Source organism: Protopterus annectens, chromosome 9.part0 (genome assembly GCF_019279795.1).
Source record: "Protopterus annectens isolate FY-2018-M chromosome 9.part0, PAN1.0, whole genome shotgun sequence".
Taxonomy (NCBI): domain Eukaryota; kingdom Metazoa; phylum Chordata; order Ceratodontiformes; family Protopteridae; genus Protopterus; species Protopterus annectens.
This window is the reverse complement of record NC_056743.1, coordinates 1,782,664,815-1,782,684,899: the sequence shown is the minus strand read 5'-3', so window position 1 is coordinate 1,782,684,899 and position 20,085 is coordinate 1,782,664,815. Positions and strand designations below refer to the sequence as shown.

At 43.4% G+C, this 20,085-nt stretch overlaps 1 long non-coding RNA gene across 3 annotated transcripts in view; it reads right to left on the bottom strand.

Moving 5' to 3' along the window:
• LOC122810989 overlaps positions 1–20,085 on the bottom strand; it is a 271,067-nt gene that overhangs the window by 114,477 nt on the left and 136,505 nt on the right. For all 3 annotated transcript variants that reach the window (XR_006366179.1, XR_006366180.1, XR_006366181.1), the window contains one exon: positions 18,042–18,110. This is a non-coding gene — a long non-coding RNA (uncharacterized LOC122810989). The remainder of the gene's footprint in view (positions 1–18,041; positions 18,111–20,085) is intronic.

Here is a 20,085-nt window from a genome sequence, read left to right as displayed (position 1 = left end):
GGGATCTAAACCTCACCACAGCAATAAATAAGATGTGCTGGAGGTATAGATTCCTGTCCCAGAGACTTCCCATGCTTTGGAACAAGATCCCAATCTACATCAGGCAGAGCTCCTCGCTAACACTCTTCAAAAGAAATCTTGACGAGTGGATGGGAAACTGAAAGTTTACCTCAGGGATCACTTCAGTGGCTCTGCTGGATAGAGGCACAGGGAACTAATCTAAGGGGGTGGCAAAAGCCAACACATTCTGGCTTGGCTTATAAATGCCTTTGGTAGATAGCCTAGTATCTACCTATGAACCTATGAACCTATGGTAACTTACCAGGGGCTACATGATCTGGAGATAGTAGAGTGCTACATGGTGGACAGAGACATACTGCAGCAAATCACTGAGCTGTGCTGGCTTCATCTCAGACCTAGAGCCAACAGAGGGGAACCTATCCCAGTGGATACCAAGGTATGCGTATCCTTAAGAATTCTAGCTACAGGTACTTTCCAAAGACCTACTGGGGATATTATGGGTGTCTCACAGGCATCTGCATCCAGGGTACTCCATCAGATCCTGGATGCCATGCTACCACATGCTGGTGAGCACATTTACTTTCCCAACACCCATGAGAAGAGGACCAGCAATATGCGTCTCTTCTACCATGTAGCAGAATACCCGGAGGTACTGGTTGCCATACACTGCACACACATCCACATCAAAGCACCACCTGGTGAACATGCTTGGGTCTACATAAACCACAAGGGCTTCCCCTCCATCAACTGCCAGGTTGTGTGCAATGCTCAGGGCATTATCATGAATGTGTGTGCTGGCAGCCAAGGAAGCTATCACGACTCCCACATCTGTCATTTGTCACAGCCAGGCATTTGCCAGTGGGGGCATCCCGTATGGCCATCTGGTGGGGGATGCTGGCTATGCACTGGAGCCGTGGATGATGACACCAATCAGAAATGCACACATACCCACACAAGAATGCCATAATGAGGCACATGCACAAACCAGAATCATTATAGAGCATGTGTTTGGCATGCTCAAGTCACAGTTCCACTGCCTTGACATATCTGGTGGAGCCTTGCAATACTCTCCAGCTACATGTACGCACATGTTCATAGTATGTGCCATGCTACACAATATGATCTTGTTGGAAACAGCTGCAGCAGGAACAGCACGAGGAAGGGCCACACAGCCCACCACCATTCCCAAGGTTCCCACAGGCACAGAGGGACTCAGAGGAGGAGGCCCCTGAGCCTGCTCCTGTAGGCAGATGGAGGCATGCCTAGTATGCTCAGACCTTGGCAAAGAGGCATAGCATAACACACACACTGACACTGTAAGGACCCTAGGGACTGACAGCTCTCTCTGACTCACACGCACAGTAAAATGGATGACACACACATCACATTACCTGTAACTTACCATGTATAGGCAGTGTACTGTGTGTATCCAACATAGGCGGCCCTCAAGCACCATCCTCACTACTGCTGCAGGCACAAGGTAAGTCAGTCTTCTTAACAATAGATGAATGAATTAGTATGTTTTGCTAGCATATCTATGGTAATGCTGCATGTATACAAGGGAATGCGGTGGCCTACTGGGATAACAGCACACAACTGACAGCTATGTGGGACACCAGGAAATGTCTGGCCAAAACTGGCCTCCACACACTATACAGTAGTACCCAAGATGGCAAATCCCACTCCAGTATATGTGTGGGGACAACTAACTGGGGGGAGGGTCAGAGGTCACAGGCATGGATGTCAGTGTGGCAGTCCCATGCCCACCCCTCACACCCACATAGCAAGTCATCTGTAGAAAACCAGAGATAAATGTCTGGTAAAGGCACACAAATGGTGGCAATTTTGAGTTACCTCCCCTACAGGCTCACACAGTGATAGCTCAGCAGGACTTGCAGTTGCAGTAAGGCTATGAAGGGTAAGAAGTCTGAAACTCAAATGTATGCCATTACAATCTCACCTGTGCTCTTTACTGATATGCCTCTTGTCTCCAAGACAGGGCACAATAGTATGGTAAATAGAACCAAAATGTAAAGCAAATATCAGCACACCCTGTGCAAACGTGTACCATTAACAGGTGTGCCCCCCATATACCCACATAAATGCAGTAACATGTTTGTTTGCAGGGAAATAGCAGCATAGCACACATTGGCAGGGCTGTACTAATACATATGAAAACATATTGCCTGTCCCAATATGCAGGGGTCAATGAGCTATGTGTATGTGTGGTTAATACTGTCAGGATCTGGCCAGCATGTTCTCCTTGCAATTGTCTTGTAGTGCCTTAGGTACAGTGCTGTCTTTGACAGGACCATGTGCAGATAACTGTTTTACATGTCAGTGACACTCACTGCTCTGCCACTGACATACATGGAAGTCACAGTGCTATGTGAAATATACTACACATATAATGGACATCTTGAAGGATGTGTAGCTGAGATGCCAAGGCTTTTGTGAATATAAGTGCTTTTTTGCACTGTTGCCAGTATTTATTCTCAATGATCCTTTTTTCTGATGCTTGCTTTTACATATAATAGACATGCCTGCACAATAGAATGCACTCTGTACCTACACCCATAACTCCCAACCTCTGACAGCAAGATGTTTGGACAAGGGCAGAAATAAAAGTGGAACAAAGGAACAATGATAGACATGCATTGTAAATATCACCATTACATATTGAGAAAGTTGGTAGGGTGAGGGGGTTGCAATAGCTGGAATTGTCTGAAGGTTATGTAGTCTAAAACAGTAATGTCTGTCATTATTTTGTAACATCACTCTTCAATTATATGTAACTAACTTGCCATAGAAACACAAGTTTACGTACACAGGATAAAACCTCCAGGTAAACACCTGGACAACCTGCCAAAAAATGTACAGGTGAGAGATATGCCCACACAAGGATATAACATCTCAGGTTAGAAGGATACCACACAAGCAGGAGATCCCCAGCCAGTAAACGAACAGGTAGCTGGACTGTTTGCACAGCACGTCATTACTTAACTGGCTATAGCCACACCTCACAAATGGAATATTTGGGTAAGAATGTACATAGCTGCCCTCATAATATTGGTCTATGCATCAAACAACTAGTATTCCTCTAGTAAAGCACTATGATCTGAGGATGTCTGACACTAGGTAATGACACAATACATTCCAGTGTCAGACTCTAGAGACAAAATGTCTGCTAAACAAACCCAGTAACATGAGAAAAGTCCTGTGTACTCCTGAGAGGTATGGCTGTAGTACACAAAACCCTGGATTGGAGTACACCTATCTCTGGAATGGAGTCCCACTCTAACTATAGAAGGTCACACTGGGCATGCTCCTACACTTAGAGAATCACAGGACATGTTGGAACCCACATTGGAATATATGACTGTATTGTGTATATATGTCTGTGCATACCGACAGCTATGTACATCTCAACTGTCCCCCCACAGACACATCAGACAGGATTATCCTCAGCTAGCTGTAGGTGGCCCATATGGGATATATCTGCATCTGTTTCATGAGGTACACACACACACACACACGCATATATATATATGGGCAACAGATAACATATGTCAAGCATACACACACATAGATGTGGGGAAGTGAGAGACAGTCAGTGATAGAGAGAGAGAGAGCGAGAGACAGGTGAACACAGACAGAGTGAGTCACACATGGATGCCCTCAATGCATACAGTGATGTCCTACTGTGGACAGTGGCATACCAGTTGTAAACAGTTGCATGTGCCAGCATAAAAGGTGAGCCCCATTGTGTAACAGTACTAAGACTGGGTTTATAATATCACATCACCTTTGTGTGTGTGTGTGTGTGTGTGTGTGTGTGTGTGTATGTGTGTGTGTGTGTGTGTGTGTGTGTGTGTGTGTGTGTGTGTGTGTCTGTGTGTGTGTCTGTGTGTGGGTGTGTTCATAGGTCTAAGTATTAGGAGACTGTTCCCACTCAGTACACTTCACACCATTTATATGCACTGTATAACACTAATTTATAAATATGTCCCTAGTTTTGGGCTTTCATCCCCTCATTTTGTCAGTCTTTCTCCATATTTCCTGCAATGACAGGTTGTGAGGTATGCTACTGATATATGGCATCTCTTGCAAATAGGCCCCTGTGGTGACCACTGTGATGCAATGCAGTTAACCCCACCACAAGTGAAGATGCAGATATTGCAAAATAGCTGAGAGTAACAGTTGTGGTCATGGTCACATGCATGACTTTAACATTCCTGAGGCACTGGTGAGCCACAATAGGAAAATCCCATACACACTGGCTCCAGGCTGCTGTCCCACATGCAAATCAAAGGTACCTATGTAGTTGTGGGGGAGCGGTATTGTCAGCAGACTCACATCTGGCATTGGTACAAGATGAATGCTGTATGCCTGCACAGGTACAGTACAAGATATGATAGTACACAATTTGCTGTCCCTCACTATAGATGTGCACTTATGTGCATTACTAACCCCTACCCACAAATGCAGTTTGAACTGACATGTGCATCTAGATACTCTATTGAAGAAAGTATGACTGCTACATGATTAAACTGATGTGCACTGTGGCCTTACCTGGACATGCCTCACCTGCTGTCTGGGTGCCATCCACCTCCACAACTGGTGCTTCATGTGTTGGTTGTTGTGTGGGGCTGCTCCAAGGTTGGCAAGGATCTCCTCCATTGGTGAAAGTGGAGCCTGCATAGCAGGACCCCCACCTGTGGCGGAACGGTCCCTGGCCACAGCAGCAGCCCTTTGCCGGGCACGACGTGTCAGTTGCCCGATGCCTGACCTGATCATATGTGTGGCCATGGTGGTCCAAGGTGTTCACTCTGTCAAGAAGGTCATCCGACAGGGCAGTCCACTCCCACAGATTGCATTGGCTCTGGCCAAACAGCTCCACATGGTGCTGTAGTATTGCTCCTGTAATGGCTGCATTTTCCTATGCAGTGTATGCTGGCTGATGCTGCATGGCACCCGGAAGACATAAACAAGGAAACACATCACAGGACCTCAGACATTGCCAATAGTTATTTACAGAGCCAGAACACCAATATTGCTTAGCCACCACTTACAACCACATCATACCCCTGTCATCTATCAGCACAGTATGAACCTGCATTGCACTGCTGGTCCTGATGTCGAGGTGAACAGAGTGTTGGATTAAGTGATGTTAATGAAGCTGGACATTGCTGGTATTATGATGACTGTTGTTAGTGCATGTGCTCCACTAGTTGAGTGTGCAATGGATGAGACAGAAAAATCTTGCAGTGAGTTGGATGAAGTTGTGATGACTGCACCCAAGAGTGAGAGAGTGGTGATTGGAGTAGATTTCAATGGGCATGTTGGTGAAGAGAACAGTAGGGATGCGGAAGTGATTGGTAGGTATGGTGTTAAGCAAAGGAATGCAGAAGGTGAGATGGTGGTGGAGTTTGCAAAAAGGATGGACATGGCTGTGGTGAATGCATATTTTAACAAGACAGAGGACCATAGGGTGACATGCAAGAGTGGAGGAAGATGCACACAGGTGGATTATCTCCTATGCAGCAGGGCCTGTTTGAAGAAGATTGGAGACTGCAAATTGGTGACAGGGGAAAGTGCAGTTAGACAGCATGGAATGTTGGTCTGTGGGATGACACTGGTGATCAAGAAGAGGAGGAGGAGTGTGAGGGCAGCACCCAGGATCAAATGGTGGAAACTGAAAAAGGGTGATTGTGAGGTTGAGTTCAGGGAAGAGTTAAGACAGGCAGTGGGTGGCAGTGAAGAGTTACCGAATATCTGGGTAACTACAGCACAGCTTGAAAGGGAGATGACTAGAAGTGTGCTAGGTGTGACATCTAGACAGAGGAAGGAATACAAGGGGACCTGGTGGTGGATGAGGAAGTACAGAAGAGTATACAGAGAAAGAAGTTGGTGAAGAAGAAGTGGGATTGCCAGCGAGAAGAAGAAAGTAAACATGAGTATAAGGAGATGAGGTGCATGGCAAAGAGAGAGGTGGCAAAGCCTAGGAATGAGGTGTATGAAGGGTTGTATGAAAGGTTGGACACTAAAGATGGAGACTAGGACCTTTACCAATTGGCTTAACAGAGGGACCAAGCTAGGAAGTATGTGCAGCAGATAAGAATGATAAAGGATAATGAGGGAAAAATACTCACAAGTAAGGAGAGTGTGTTGAGCAGATGGAAAGAGTACTTTGAGGAGCTGTTGAATGAAGAAAATGGGAGAGAGAGTAGGTTGGATGATGTGGGTATGGCAAATCAGGAAGTGCAACAGATTAGCAAGGAGGGAGTAAGGATAGCTATGAAGAGGATTAAGAATGGAAAGGCTGTTGGTCCAGATGACATAGCTGTGGAAGCATGGAGATGTTTAGGAGAAATGGCAGTGGTCTTTTCAATCAGATTGTTTAATGTAATCTTGTAAAGTGAAAGGACATGTGAGGGGTGGAAAAAAAGTGTTTGTTTACTGATTATAAGAATAAGAGTGATGTGCAGAGCTGTAGTAACTAGAGAGGGATAACATTGATTAGTCACGTTATGGGATAGAGTAACAGAAGCTAGGTTAAGAAGGGAGGTGAGGATTAGTGATCAGCAATATGGTTTCATGCCAGGAAAGAGCAGTACAGATGTGATGTTTGTTCTGAGAGTGTTGATGGAAAAGTATGGAGAAGGTTGGAAGGAGTTGCATTGTCTTTGTGGACTTAGAGAAAGCATATGACAGGGTGCCTAGAGAGGAGTTGTGGTATTGTATGAAGACGTCAGGAGTGGCAGAGGAATCTGTAAGAACACTACAGGATATGGACAAGGGTAGTGTTACAGCAGTGAGTTCTGTGGAGGGAGTGACAGGTGCATTTACGTTAGAGGTGGGATTACATCAGGCTTCAGCTCTGAGCCCTGTCTTATTTGCAGTGGTGATGAAAAGGTTGACAGACAAGATCAGACAGGCATCCCTATTGACTGTGATGTTTGCAGATGACATTGTGATCTGCAGTGAGAGTAGCGAACAGGTTGAAGAGACCCTGGAGAGGTGGAGATATGGTCTACAGAGGGGAGGAATGACGGTCAGCAGGACTAAGACAGAATATATGTGTATGCATGGGAGGGAGGATAGAGGAATGGTAGGGATGTAGGGAGTAGAGTTTGCAAAGGTGGATGAGTTTAAATACTTGGGATCAACAGTTCAAAGTAATGATGCATTGTGTGAGAGAGGTGAAGAAGAGAGTACAGGCAGGATGAGGAGGGTGGGTGGATGAGTTTAAATACTTGGGATCAACAGTTCAAAGTAATGACGCGTTGTGTGGAAGAGGTGAAGAAGAGAGTACAGGCAGGATGAGGAGGGTGGGTGGATGAGTTTAAATACTTGGGATCAACAGTTCAAAGTAAAGACGCATTGTGTGGGAGAGGTGAAGAAGAGAGTACAGGCAGAATGGGGAGGGTGGAGAAGAGCGTCAGGAGTGATTTGTGACAGATGAGTAGCATTAAGAGTGAGAGGGAGGTTCTACAAGACAATAGTGAGAACAGTTATGTTATATGGGTTGGAAACAATGACACTGACAAAAAGGCAGGCATCAGAGCTGGATGTGGCAGAGTTAAAGATGTTAATATTTGCACTGGGTGTGACAAGGGTGGACAGGATTAGGGATGTGTATAGTAGAGGGTCTGCCCAGTTTGGATGGTTTGGAGACCAAGCCAGACAGCGGGATTAAGTTGGTTTGGACATGTGCTGAGGAGGGATGCTAAGTATATTGGGAAAACGACGGTAAGGATGAAGCTGCCAGGTAAGAGGAAAAGAGGAAGGCCTAAGATAAGGTGTATGGATATGGTGATAGAGGACATGCAGATGGTTGGTGTGACAGAGCAAGATGCAGAAAACAGGAGGAAATGGAGATACTGTGGTGACCCCTAATGGGAACAGCCAAAATAAAGGGAAGGAGATGTTGTAATGTCAGTCTTCAAAGGTTGCCCATGATTTGCCAGACATAACACAACTCTATATAAGTAAATGACTATAAATTTGAGGCACACATAGGGTCAGTGTGCATAACACTGATCAGTTGAATGGTATGAGCTCAGTATATCACATGCAGTTCAACAGGCACATCTGCAACAGTCTTTCACTATGCAAATACCCTGCATAGGTCTCTCACATTTCTGTGACAGACATGTATATCATAGTTGTATTCACAATTAACATATGGATATCCACAACATCCTAGTAGGTGGCCTAGCAGTGTCACAGTCAGTATTGTTCAACACAAACTACAGTAGCAGTCATATGTGAGCCATCCTTTCCTGGGGTGACTCAGGGGCCTGAGCTGTGATCTATGTCACTGCAGACAGCCCCAGTTGCTATGGCCATAGGTTCTGATCAGCAATATATCAGTACAGCAAGTCTTGTTGAGACATATTTGTTGAACTTCCTATTTCCCATTATTACATAGCCCTACTGCATTCTATTACATGCTTACTTGTTTGACATACCTTTTTTTTTCCAAGTATGGCTGTTTTATTCCACTATAAGTAGCTAGGTGTGTGTGTGTGTGTGTGTGTGTGTGTGTGTGTGTGTGTGTGTGTGTGTGTGTGTGTGTGTGTGTGTGTGTGTGTCCTAGATGTAGGGTATACATCTGTTTTGCATAGGCAGCAGCTTGCCTTTTGTAGGTAATGCTCATAATCAGCTGATGGCCTTTGCACCAGCTGATGTCGCCCACTTGTTAATTGCATGCAGAACAGATGTGTTGTTATTCCTAGAGCCAATGGCATTGTAACACACTCCTATAATTGAGTACTTCATGTGGGCGTTGCCCCATTTCCTTGCCTGTGAGGGGGACTTCATGGAGGTGTGTGAACAACAGCATCACAGAGGGTAGTTGGACATACCTCTTGCAATGAAAACTGTGGATACAGCCCAACAAACTGGGGGAGAATGTTACAGACATAAGGACAGAATGTAAGTATTGCTATTATACAGATGAATTAATGTTAGTTTAACAGGGGTTGTGTGGACGTGGCTTTTCTGTGTGATTTTAAGTCTGACAGTGTTATGTGGTTGACATAACTCTCAACTGTAGGGCTATCCACAGAATGGCAAGATTTTGGACTCTCATGTTTGGTGTGTTCCTCAGATATTTTATGACTTTGTAAAATCAGTAGCATACTGTGGGGATTGCAGTCAGTAAATGGTAGCATCCATTTGTGTTTCTGACTTCATATCCCTCAGAAAAGATATGTTACAACTAACCCTGTTAACAGCAACTGTCTCAGTTTATAACAGTAATATTTCACATATACCCCTGTTTTGGGGCCTCTATCCCCCAAGTATTTCAGACTTTGTCCAGATGTCATGCAGTAAGAGGGTGATAGGTAGGGTATATCATTATTTAGTGCCTTCATTCCTGATACCATCCCAGTGATGTATCAGACTGCCAGATATGTTATGTGTAAGAGGCCTTATATATGAGGACAAAGCCTGGATATTCTGTGGGACTCTGAACAGTTGAAAGGTCTGTGTATTTCCAGCAATTGTTGACAGACTGTCAGGATTGTGCAGCAGTATAGTGTGTCATTCTTATTTGGCCTGTGTAGGCAGGGGGTAGATGTATGTGTTATGGCTCCTTTTCTATCTTCCTGTGCATGCTGCTCAAGTTTCTGGTGGTCTAACATCTGTATATGTTTGTAGGGGCAGACTGAGGCATGTCCCATACCACAGTCAGGTGTCATATTACAAAGTGAATTGGGCCAGTATATATAAGGGTAGTGTGTGAGTGACAAACATGTTGAGATGTTTTTGTTCACACAGTCCTTATACTGTACTATTCCTTTGTTTTACTGGTATGTCACTGTGACTGTGGTGGAATTGGTTATAGGTATGCACGTTCACACTGGTGTCTGATTTTCAGTGCTGTTTCATCCCTGTAGTGCCTGATACATTTGCCAATACATGTGAAATTCCACACCTTAGTTCCCAGTGCCCCTGTCGAGTAGAGCCACTGGAGTTATCCCCAGGGTGAATTTTCTATTTCCCATCCACTCATCAAGATTTCTCTTGAAGGGGTCAGCGAGGTGCTCTGTTTGACATGTATGGGAAGTCTATTCCATAGTATGGGCAGTCTCTGGGTTAAGAACGTGTCCCTCTAGTATGTTCTATTGATTGTGGTAATGATGTTGAGGTCTCTGGAGCATGTGGTGTGGAGGGATTGGGATTTCTTTAGAAGTAGCATTTCTAAGAGAGCTGGATCAGACATGGATTTGTAAGTCAAGCAGAGATTGCTTCTAAGTAGACAATATGAGACAGAGAATAATTGGAGTTTTCTGAGTCTGTCCATATCGGACATGTGTTTAAGGCTTAGGATTCTCTTTGTGAGGTAGTTTTGCAGCTTTTCCAGTTGTTGCAGGTGTCTAGTGTGGTACATGCCAAATGGGGCATTGTACTCGATGATTAGCTTAATGTTGGAAGAGTAGAGGGAGACAATGACCGCTTTCTTCCTGGATGCAAAACCGGAAGTAATGAGATGTGCCACATAGAAGGACTTTCTGACCACAGTGGCAATGTGGTGATCAAAAGAGAGGTTGCTGTCAACCTTTGTTTCCAGATGTCTTAAAGCGCCTTCTGTGTTCAGTGGACTACCATCAATGTGGTAATTCTTGGGAACCGGGTTTTTCCCAAAGGGGATGATGACATATTTTTTGGTATTGAGCTTAATGCCATGATTCTGACACCAGTCATTGGTCTCAGTGAAGCCATTCTGTAAGATGTCATCATCACTTGGGGAGTTAATAATAGCTCCCAACTTGCAATCATCTGTGAACATTGTCAGTCAGAGTCCATTTATGTTGGCCTGGACTTCAGAGAAGTAGATATCAAACAGGAGAGGACCTAGGACCAAACCCTGTGGGCCTCCACTAATGACTAGTCAGCAGTCTGACTTGGAGTCAACTACTTTCACACTGTGGGTTATATCTGTGAGCCAGATTTCAACCCACCCAGAGATATAGGGTTTGATGCCTAGCTTAGTGAGTTTTTCCATGATTCCTGAGTGGGGAATGGCATCAAAGGCCTTGGCCAGATCAAGGTAGGCTGTATGAATCACCTTGCCTTCATCCACAGCTCTGGTGACTGACTCAAAGAAGTCAACCAAGTTGAGCAGGCATGACCTACCCTTCACAAAACCAAACTGTGTGGGATCCAGAGTTTGGAGATTCCCTATATCCTTGTTTATTAGGTCCATGATGATGCGTTCCATAGCTTTGCATATCAGGCTCATCAGGCTAATGTGGAGATAGTTCCCTGGGTCTGTAGTCACTCCTCCTTTGTGGAGAGGGATGACTGTAGCAGTGCACCATTTGGTAGGGACAAAGCTTGAGGTGATGCTGTGATTGAACAGGGCACACAAGTGAGGTGCCAGTTCACTCTGTAGTTCATGTAGAACACAGCCAGGGATATTGTTGTGTCCCATAGAAGTTGTATTTTTGGTCTTGGACAGTGCTGTTTTAACTTGTGCAGCAGTAGTACTGGGGGCCTAGCAATCTACTGGTATTGTGATTGGTCCTTGGGGGGGGGGGGTAAAGTTGGCACTGAATCTGTCAGCCAGTATATTGGCAATATCTGTTGGCTCTGTATAGGAGGTACCATTGTGCAGTAGCTCATAGCAAATCTGGGTATTGCCATGGAGATTCTTTACATAACTATGGAAGGCCTTGTGGATGTCTTTACTATCTGTTGCAATTCTGTCTTCATAGCTAGCTTTAGAGGATTTGACAAGGGATCTCAACTTTTTGTTGACACTGATAAGGGTGTTTTTCCAGTCTTGGGACTTCACCTTATTCCACATCAGTTTCCTCCTTCTGTTGTAGAGTTTGTTTATAGCAGGCGACCACAAGATTGGCTTCCTTTTTTTGGAGGAGAGCATCTTGGTTCTATTGGGTATGGTGAGATCCATGCATTTGTGTACGTGTTTGTACAGTGCATTGGTGTATGATTCGTTGGTCATGCAACAATTCTCCATTTGCATGGGTGCCGTTAAGTTAGCCACCTCTGTTTTAAGGAGCCCAAAGTTAGCTTTGGAGAAGATTTTAATGGTGGTTACCTTTCCAGGGGTTGAGGGGGAGGGAGGGATGTGGATTTCCAAGGTGATTAGTTTGTGGTCGGATCTAACCAGGGAGGAGCTGACTATTGATGTAGAGCAACGGTCGCCCATGTTAGTAATGACCAGGTCAAGGATGTTGCTACGTCTAGTGGGGGTAAGAACGAGCTGGTCCAGGGCATTGGAATTAATGAACTCCAGGAAACATTGGGCATGTGTATTGGTACATGAGTAGTTTTCCCAGTTAATGGCAAGGTAGTTGAAGTCACCTAGTATAAGAGTGTTAGGTTGGACCCTAATATTCTCCAGGGTGGTTAGGAACATGGAATGTGAGTCTTGGGATGTAGTTGGGGACCTATGGCAGGCTACGACCTGAATCGCTGTCTTACCCAATGTTAGCTGATGTATCTCTGATGCATTATGTTGGGCTACCAGTCTGGAGGTGTGTGCATCATTTATGAATATGGAAACGCTACTGCCTTCGGAGCTTTGGTCCAAGTTCTGGGGCCGAAAGATGTGGAATGAGTTATAGTCTGATAGTGTAGGGGGTACTGTCTGCTGCCTTGAACCAGGTCTCTGTTACAGCACAAATGTCGATGTTCTCCATTTTAAGGAGTGCTTTGATCATGTGCATTTTGAGATTTAGACTTCTAGCATTGAGCAGGATGACCCTCAGATTGCATTTGCTTGTAGCTGTTATGGTGGTAATTTGGTCTTTGGAACACCACCTAAAAGAGCCTTGGCCAGTATCTGGAAGCCCAGGGGTGACAGATTCAGGCCATCTCTGGCAAAGCATCAAGGTCTGTCAATCATGTTATCCCAGGCAGACAGATACTGGATCCCCTTAGAATGACACCAGAAATGTAGCCAATTGTTGAAATCAATAATTTTTCTGCTTGTACTGCGGTATCATCCTGGGTGATGGTAGGATGCTGCTCAGGGCTAGAGTCATACCCAGCTTAACTATGTCTCTTTTCATGTAGTCCAGGGAGGTACGTCTCAGGTCATTCACACCCACATGTACAATGACCTAGTCATGTTTGTACCTGTTGTTGAGGGACCTGAGTGCGTGCATTATATGGTGGATCCTGGCACCTGACAGCCAGCTGATTGTTACTTTCCCCTTATTCAACCTAGTGAGTGGGACATGAATGTGCCTCCACTATCGAGTCACTTATGACTAGTGTGTTGGGCATGCTGTTTTGCCTTAGGGGCTTTGGGTGAGTGGCACACTGTTTAGGAGAGTTATGTGTCTCATGATTAGTGTTGTGTGTTGTGGTGGTCGAGTGCATTTCTGCGTTGGAGGACTCTGCTGTTTGGGTAGATTTTTATTGAGAACCTTTTTATGTGAAGGCAGGGCTGGTGTGTGTTCTGCAGGGGTATGTGTTCCATGTGGTGTGGTGCAAGTGTTGACCTTCTCCTCTTGACTAGCTATTCTTGTCTTGGCTGGAGAGTGTGTGGCTTCCAGTTTGGATATATAAGTGCGTCTCTCGCAAGTCTGAGTGTTGGGAGGTAAGATGAGAGGGTTGTCGGTGTACATGAGGCAGTTGTTACATTGCCTTAGGCTGCCCAAGTTCACCAGTTTAATAGGAGAAAGCACAGGGAACTGACCTTTAGACATGCCTGGAGGGGTGGGCATTAATAATTAATACTGGATCTGTTTCCTTGTAGAACATTTAGTGCTGCTAGCACTTTGTGTGCTACAATAATTGCTACAAGAAATCTGTTAAAGTGCTCGACTAATAAGCTAGTAAATGTGCAGAAGAGTAGAGAACTAGTAGATCTAAGGGAAAAATTGAAGAGTAGACTTTGGCACCACTCAGAAGCTTTAAAACAGTCCTGAATACAGCAAGTCTGCATCTGAACTAGACTAGTTACAGGAAAGGTGGGAAGCAAATGCGGGCTTTTAAACCACAAAGTTGATAGAGATGGAAAAACTGCTCAAATGACCAATAAACTACAATTTCTGAGTCAGAAACCAGTGTTGTGTCACTCTGACTGTAGTTTGGATGGTGCTTGGTGACATGCTTAGCAGCTGAGTGTAGTTTCCCTAATGTGATGTTATGCCCAGATATTTGTAGGATGTACTGTTGCCTGGCCCCTATACATGTTGTGTATTTCTGACACATTAGCGGGATGAAGTGAGGATTTCAGTCACTAACTAGTGAGAAGTAATTGAATGTTGGACTTATGCTACTTCAGTCAATATATGTTAGGATAGACATGAGGGTGTTACTGTAGCACCTGTGTCAGCTTATCTACTCCAGTATTTCAGATATGTCCCTATTTTCATGGCTTTCTCCCCCCACTTTGTCAGGCTTGGTCCAGATTTGTTGCACTAAGGGGTTCTGAGCCTACCTCTCAACTGACTGGATTGTTGCAGAATGTCCAGGTTTATTGCTCATATTTCTGGTCTGTTCCACAGATTCAATATTTTCATATCCCTGGTAAATCATTGTGATGATCTGAAGATTTCTGACAGTAAATGATGATGTACATTTCAGTTTCAAAACTCACATTCTTCAGAACACATATGCTGAAACAAACCCTGTCACTCTGGCAACATTCTACATTTAAAAGAGCAATATTTAAAAATATGACCCTAGTTTTGGCCCAGTGTCCCCCATTTGGAGAGCCTTTGGCCAGATTTCTTGCAATAAGAGGTTGAGAGGTATGGTTCTGAGGTATGACTCCACTACACGTTATGAGCATATATATAAAAATATGTGTGTGTGTGTGTGTGTGTGTGTGTGTGTGTGTGTGTGTGTGTGTGTGTGTGTGTGTGTGTGTGTGTGTGTGTGTGTGTGTGTGTGTATATTTTATATGTATATCTCTATATTATGTAAATATTTTTCCATATATATATATATATATATATATATATATATATATATATATATGCATCTCCATACATATATACATGTGTATATATGTATATACAAAACCTGACTGATTCTACACAAATTTTCCCTACTGTTGAATGACTCCACTGTGTGATATGTTTGAAAAAGCATCAGCAATCCTTACAACTCAAATGGTATAGTAGCACATTGTTCTGACTATGGTGTACACTTGGTAGGGCTGATTATTTTGTTGCTAGGCAGAACAGTGGCTGATGGAAACAGAGTGATTAAAGCAGTTTTAAGCAGTTATAAGTGGGTTTGAGCAGGCTTGTGTGACACTAAGCAATGTCAAGACACTGTTAAATGGACAGATGCTTAATCTGTGTTGGCTTCATTTAGCATCACGCAAACTCACTCCTGCTTACTACCACTTACTCGTGCTTACACCCATGCTGATTTCATTAAAAGAAAAGAAAAACAGGTGATAAGAAAGTGGTGAAAAAGGGGCACTCCGAGGGAAAAACAATATGAAAGATAGCTAGGGATGTGCAGGACAGGTGTAGGGAAAGTCCATAGCTGTCCCTTTTTATACAGCAACAGCTGTGCATTTGCACTGAATTTGAAGGGGAATTTGGACACTCAAACCCCAGACAGAGGGGTGAGGACAACAGAAATGTGTTGTCAAGCCAATTGGACCAAATTACATGTGTCCAGTGGAGACGTGTGCGAAATGGACAGCTATGTATGGGGCAACATTTTTTTTTGGGGACAGATGCCCTTTTCTTTTTTTTAAGGTGAGAGTGGGATGTTGGGGAAGGATTGTAGGTATGTCTGGGGAGATAGGTCGGGTAGGGAGACAGACAAGACAGCAGACAGGCACAGTATATGACACATGATGGAGGTAAACACATTTGACAAGGAGGGTGGTTGGGAATCCAAAGCCCATGGGCCCCCATATGGTTACAGTGGGACTGAAATCCCCACCCATGGGCAGTCACCACTGCACCTTCACAGTCCCAAAGGTGGCTGTGTTGGGGGCTGGGCAGAAGGAGCAGCCTGCCCCTTGAGTTGCGCCAGGCGGCCCTCAATCTGACGCAGCTGATCTCCAAACTCAGATCTAAGGGTGCTGCACACCAAACCTCAGACCTGATGGCAGGTGATAGCCTCCTGTCCCTGCCTGTTGCCTGGGGGAATGGGCCCCGTCCCCTGAGGTGGTTCCACCCGAACATGGTGCATGACCAGCGGAGGAGGCAGATCCTGGTTGGGTCCCAGACATGCTGAGGCCTGGTGCTATGGCCAGATGAGGCGGGACAGACAGATCCACTGGGATCTGCCTTCCTAGATGTGCTATGGTGTTGAGGTTTTACAAATTATGTTGGTTAGTCATGAGCAATACATTTCAAGATTAGTTATAATAGCATGCGTGGGTGTTCCAATTGACCCCATAAAACAGATTTGGAACAGTTGCATAGCAAACAGAACACATGCAGGAATGGAACAACAACATGCATCATAACAGCATGTCAGTAACATTAACAGCAGCAGGTCACCAGCAATGGTATTTGAACAAGGTATGTTAACATGCAAGCAATCAAATATAAAAACGATGATATAACACAAGTCGCAACATTAGGTTTGGAGCAAAACATACCCATAGTATATGAATTATTGTATTGATCCAGATGAGGAGTGGGGGAGAGACAAAAAGTCCATTAACATCTGTTTATGCTTCTATTTTACACAACAGTACTGCTCAATACTCTGTGGGTATGCCCTTACTTTACATCTACCTACGGCCTATAGCTTCTGTAGCACAACCATACCTATTAAACTGTCAGCCTGGAATGGTATGTGTCAAACTGTGACATCTCTGGGTACACAACTAGAGGAAACTCCTACATGTCTGGGGTAGATATCTGGCACAGAAGTGGTAGCCTGACCTGTTGTTATGTGAGTGTGCTACTGGAATACATCAACTGCTTTCTTATCTGTGCCCAGGATTATTTGCAGCAGCGACCACTAGCCATGACAGAGTGACACTGGGGAAACATGTATCGGGAACATACCTCTCAAACTCTTACAGCATGACATCTGGACAAAGCTATACATGAGAGTGGGACAAAGGGCCATAAATATGGACAATTTTTAGATATTGCTCTTACAAACTTAGAGGGTTGATAGCATAACAGGTTTTGCATTTGCATGGCTTTTCTGAAGGATATAAAGTTTGACACTCATACGTCTATAATTATTTTCTAACTTCAGTCTATAATGATTTCCCACTGATTTGCCATGACACCACTACTTTATGTAAAACAGACCAAAACTCTGAGACAAATATCTGAACATTCAGTGAATATCTCTACAGTTGAGAGGTATGATTTGGGAAGCGTGCATATTGTATGTACCTAACCTGCTGTCATTTGCAGGCATGTGGTGTGACAATTGAACAGTTGTACACAGTTTATTAGTATATTCTTCATACAGCTACTATCAACATTTCCTTACCTGTAAAACCTGTGGGAAAAATTTATGTTAATACTACCTGACTGTTTTTACATTTATTCATGATTCCTTGTATGTAGATTTGCACACATCTTAGCACCACTTCCTGGATCTGAACCACGTCTGGGTGTGCAAAATTAACAACTAAGCTATTTTTCATCACAATGAGCTACTTGGGAACTGCTGCTCCTTGTTTTCCTGGTTTCTTTCTAATATTCTCTTGGTTAGACAGTCTGAACTTGAAATCCTGTGACTCATGCATTACAGATAATTATTGTACTGTGCATTAATCCTTTGGATTACTACAATCTGGAAAGCAAAGGTTAACACAAGCAATGTTTCATGGAACACAGTTTTATACTTTACACATTACTATTTAGGGTTCACGGATTAGTGCATTATATATGTCTACAAGAACTTATCAGAATAAACAGTTTTTTTGTGAATTGTCTTTATTTCACATCAATATTAGTTAGTCAGACTTTTATATTTATTTATATTTATTTAGTTTGCACAGTAAGAGTATATCTACTAGCAGTATGCAATGTACTCCTTCTTAGCTATTTGGACTATATACTGCAAAATAGATTTGTACTCACCAGCCTGTCAGGGCAGCTTCAGCAGTCTGTTACTGTGGGCTTCAATATTCACAGCCCTCTCTGCTGCAGCTGTAGGGGAGAAAAACACACATTATCATACCTCCCAACTATACTGAAATACTTGTTTTTTACAGAGTTTTGGGGTCAAATAATGGGGTGCCATGATTACCAAGTGGCACCCCTTCATTTCTGATTTTTCACAGCTTTCGTTTTTAATTTTTTTTCTGCATTTTTGAGCTGACGTCATCACATGCACAATGACGTCAGCTCCATCAACCTGCCGGAATTGAGCTCAAGGGCTCATTTCCTGCTGGCTGCATGACTGGATCTGTGAGCGAGAAGTGTCTGGCATCTGTGCAGAGCTTGTGCGAGTGGGAAGGCTTCAGGAAGGGACTTGCATTATCTTCAGGATCTGGATATTACTTAATACTGCTTCAGAGCTTGTGCGAGCAGAACAAGAAGGACTTGTGTTATGGTTCTGGATACTACTACTGCTGCAGAGCTTGTGTGAGTGGAGCGGAAAGGACTTGCGTTATGAGCTGCTTCAGGTAGGAAGCTAACTGCTACCTTACATCTGACTGCAAAGACAAAACAAGTAGAAGAGACAGAAAATGGTGGTACTCCATGCTCCCTTCATATATGAAGAACAGCTAATAATAGACCCAGCCTTTCTAATACCTAAGCAGAATTTGATATTTAAGTAGACAACCTTTAAAATATGTAATTGGTGCAGGCATGAAGAAAACAAGTCTAGGAGGTAATAGATAAATTATGTTTAGGAGATAAAAGATGTTGGCTTCTCTCCAGAGGGCAGATAACATACTTTGTGAAAGAATGAGGTTATTAAAAAACAGCGAGGGTGCACATCATAGTCTTTGCACAGTTTTATGAACCACATGAAGATACTGTGCACTTTGTTTGGTAGTTATCATACAGGATTAAAGCTATGAGCTGTTAAGAAGTTGTTTCCTGTAGCCCAGAGTATAGGGTTTGATTCCTTCAACCTCCATTCATTTACTGTGTTAGTCACCAAGACACCTAACCATTCAGTGCTTCCAGACGATCTGGGAAAAGGGACACTTGGTTCAGTGGATTACCTGCTTAATAAATGTATAAAATAATAGCAAAAAATACTGCTATTTCCATATTGTCTGTGATTTAGAAGAGCATCATAGATTTTTTAATTAGTTTGCCTGATACTTTTTAAGATGAATAAGCTGAGATGTCAAGGATTAGGCTAACTAATGGGCAGTCCAGTGTGGATAATGTTTAGTAATTATTTTTTAATCTTCAGGAAGGAAAAAAACATTAGTAGGAGGGCTCCTAGAAGATTAAAGTTTTCTCCTGACTTTATTAAGTTCTCACCAGGTCCTCTTAACATTGATTAGGGAGACTAGATAGTTTTTGTCTGTGGAACATTGTGTTACACCTTGTAATGGCTATTTTGAAAGTATTTCTTAAGGTGATAAGTACTTGTTTATAGAATCCCAGGATTTTATTCTTTAGTATCAAGAGATAAAGAACATCAGCAAGTACCCAGAATTCCTGCATTCCCTGTCAAATCTAAAGACTGGCAAAAAAAAGTGTTTGATCTGCAGGTTATGAATTAGATTACGAAAAATCTGACAAGCTGAATACCCAGAGATGAGCTGGTAGGTCGGGAGCCTTTATGTCCACTCTGTGTCAGGATTCAAAGCATTTATGTTATTGTCTGACATCTTTCTAAGTGCATATGCAGTCGGGGGATTTTGCTTTCCTACCATAAGTAAAAAAAAAATAATTACACAGTGGCAACTTAGAAGAAGTTAGCATGGCTGCAAAGTTACTCTTTTCTTAATATATGAAAATGATTAAACAGAGGTCCCTTAAAAAGCATTACCATGTCTGCAAAGCTTCTCAGTCACAGAACCATATACTGTAATAAAAAGTCCTTCTCAAGGACCTTTCTATACTGAATGCACCAGTGTTTCACCATTTGACATATTTATTTCTGTTGTTTCCTACATACTGATTTGATTGCTATACTGTTTTTATATTTTTTGGA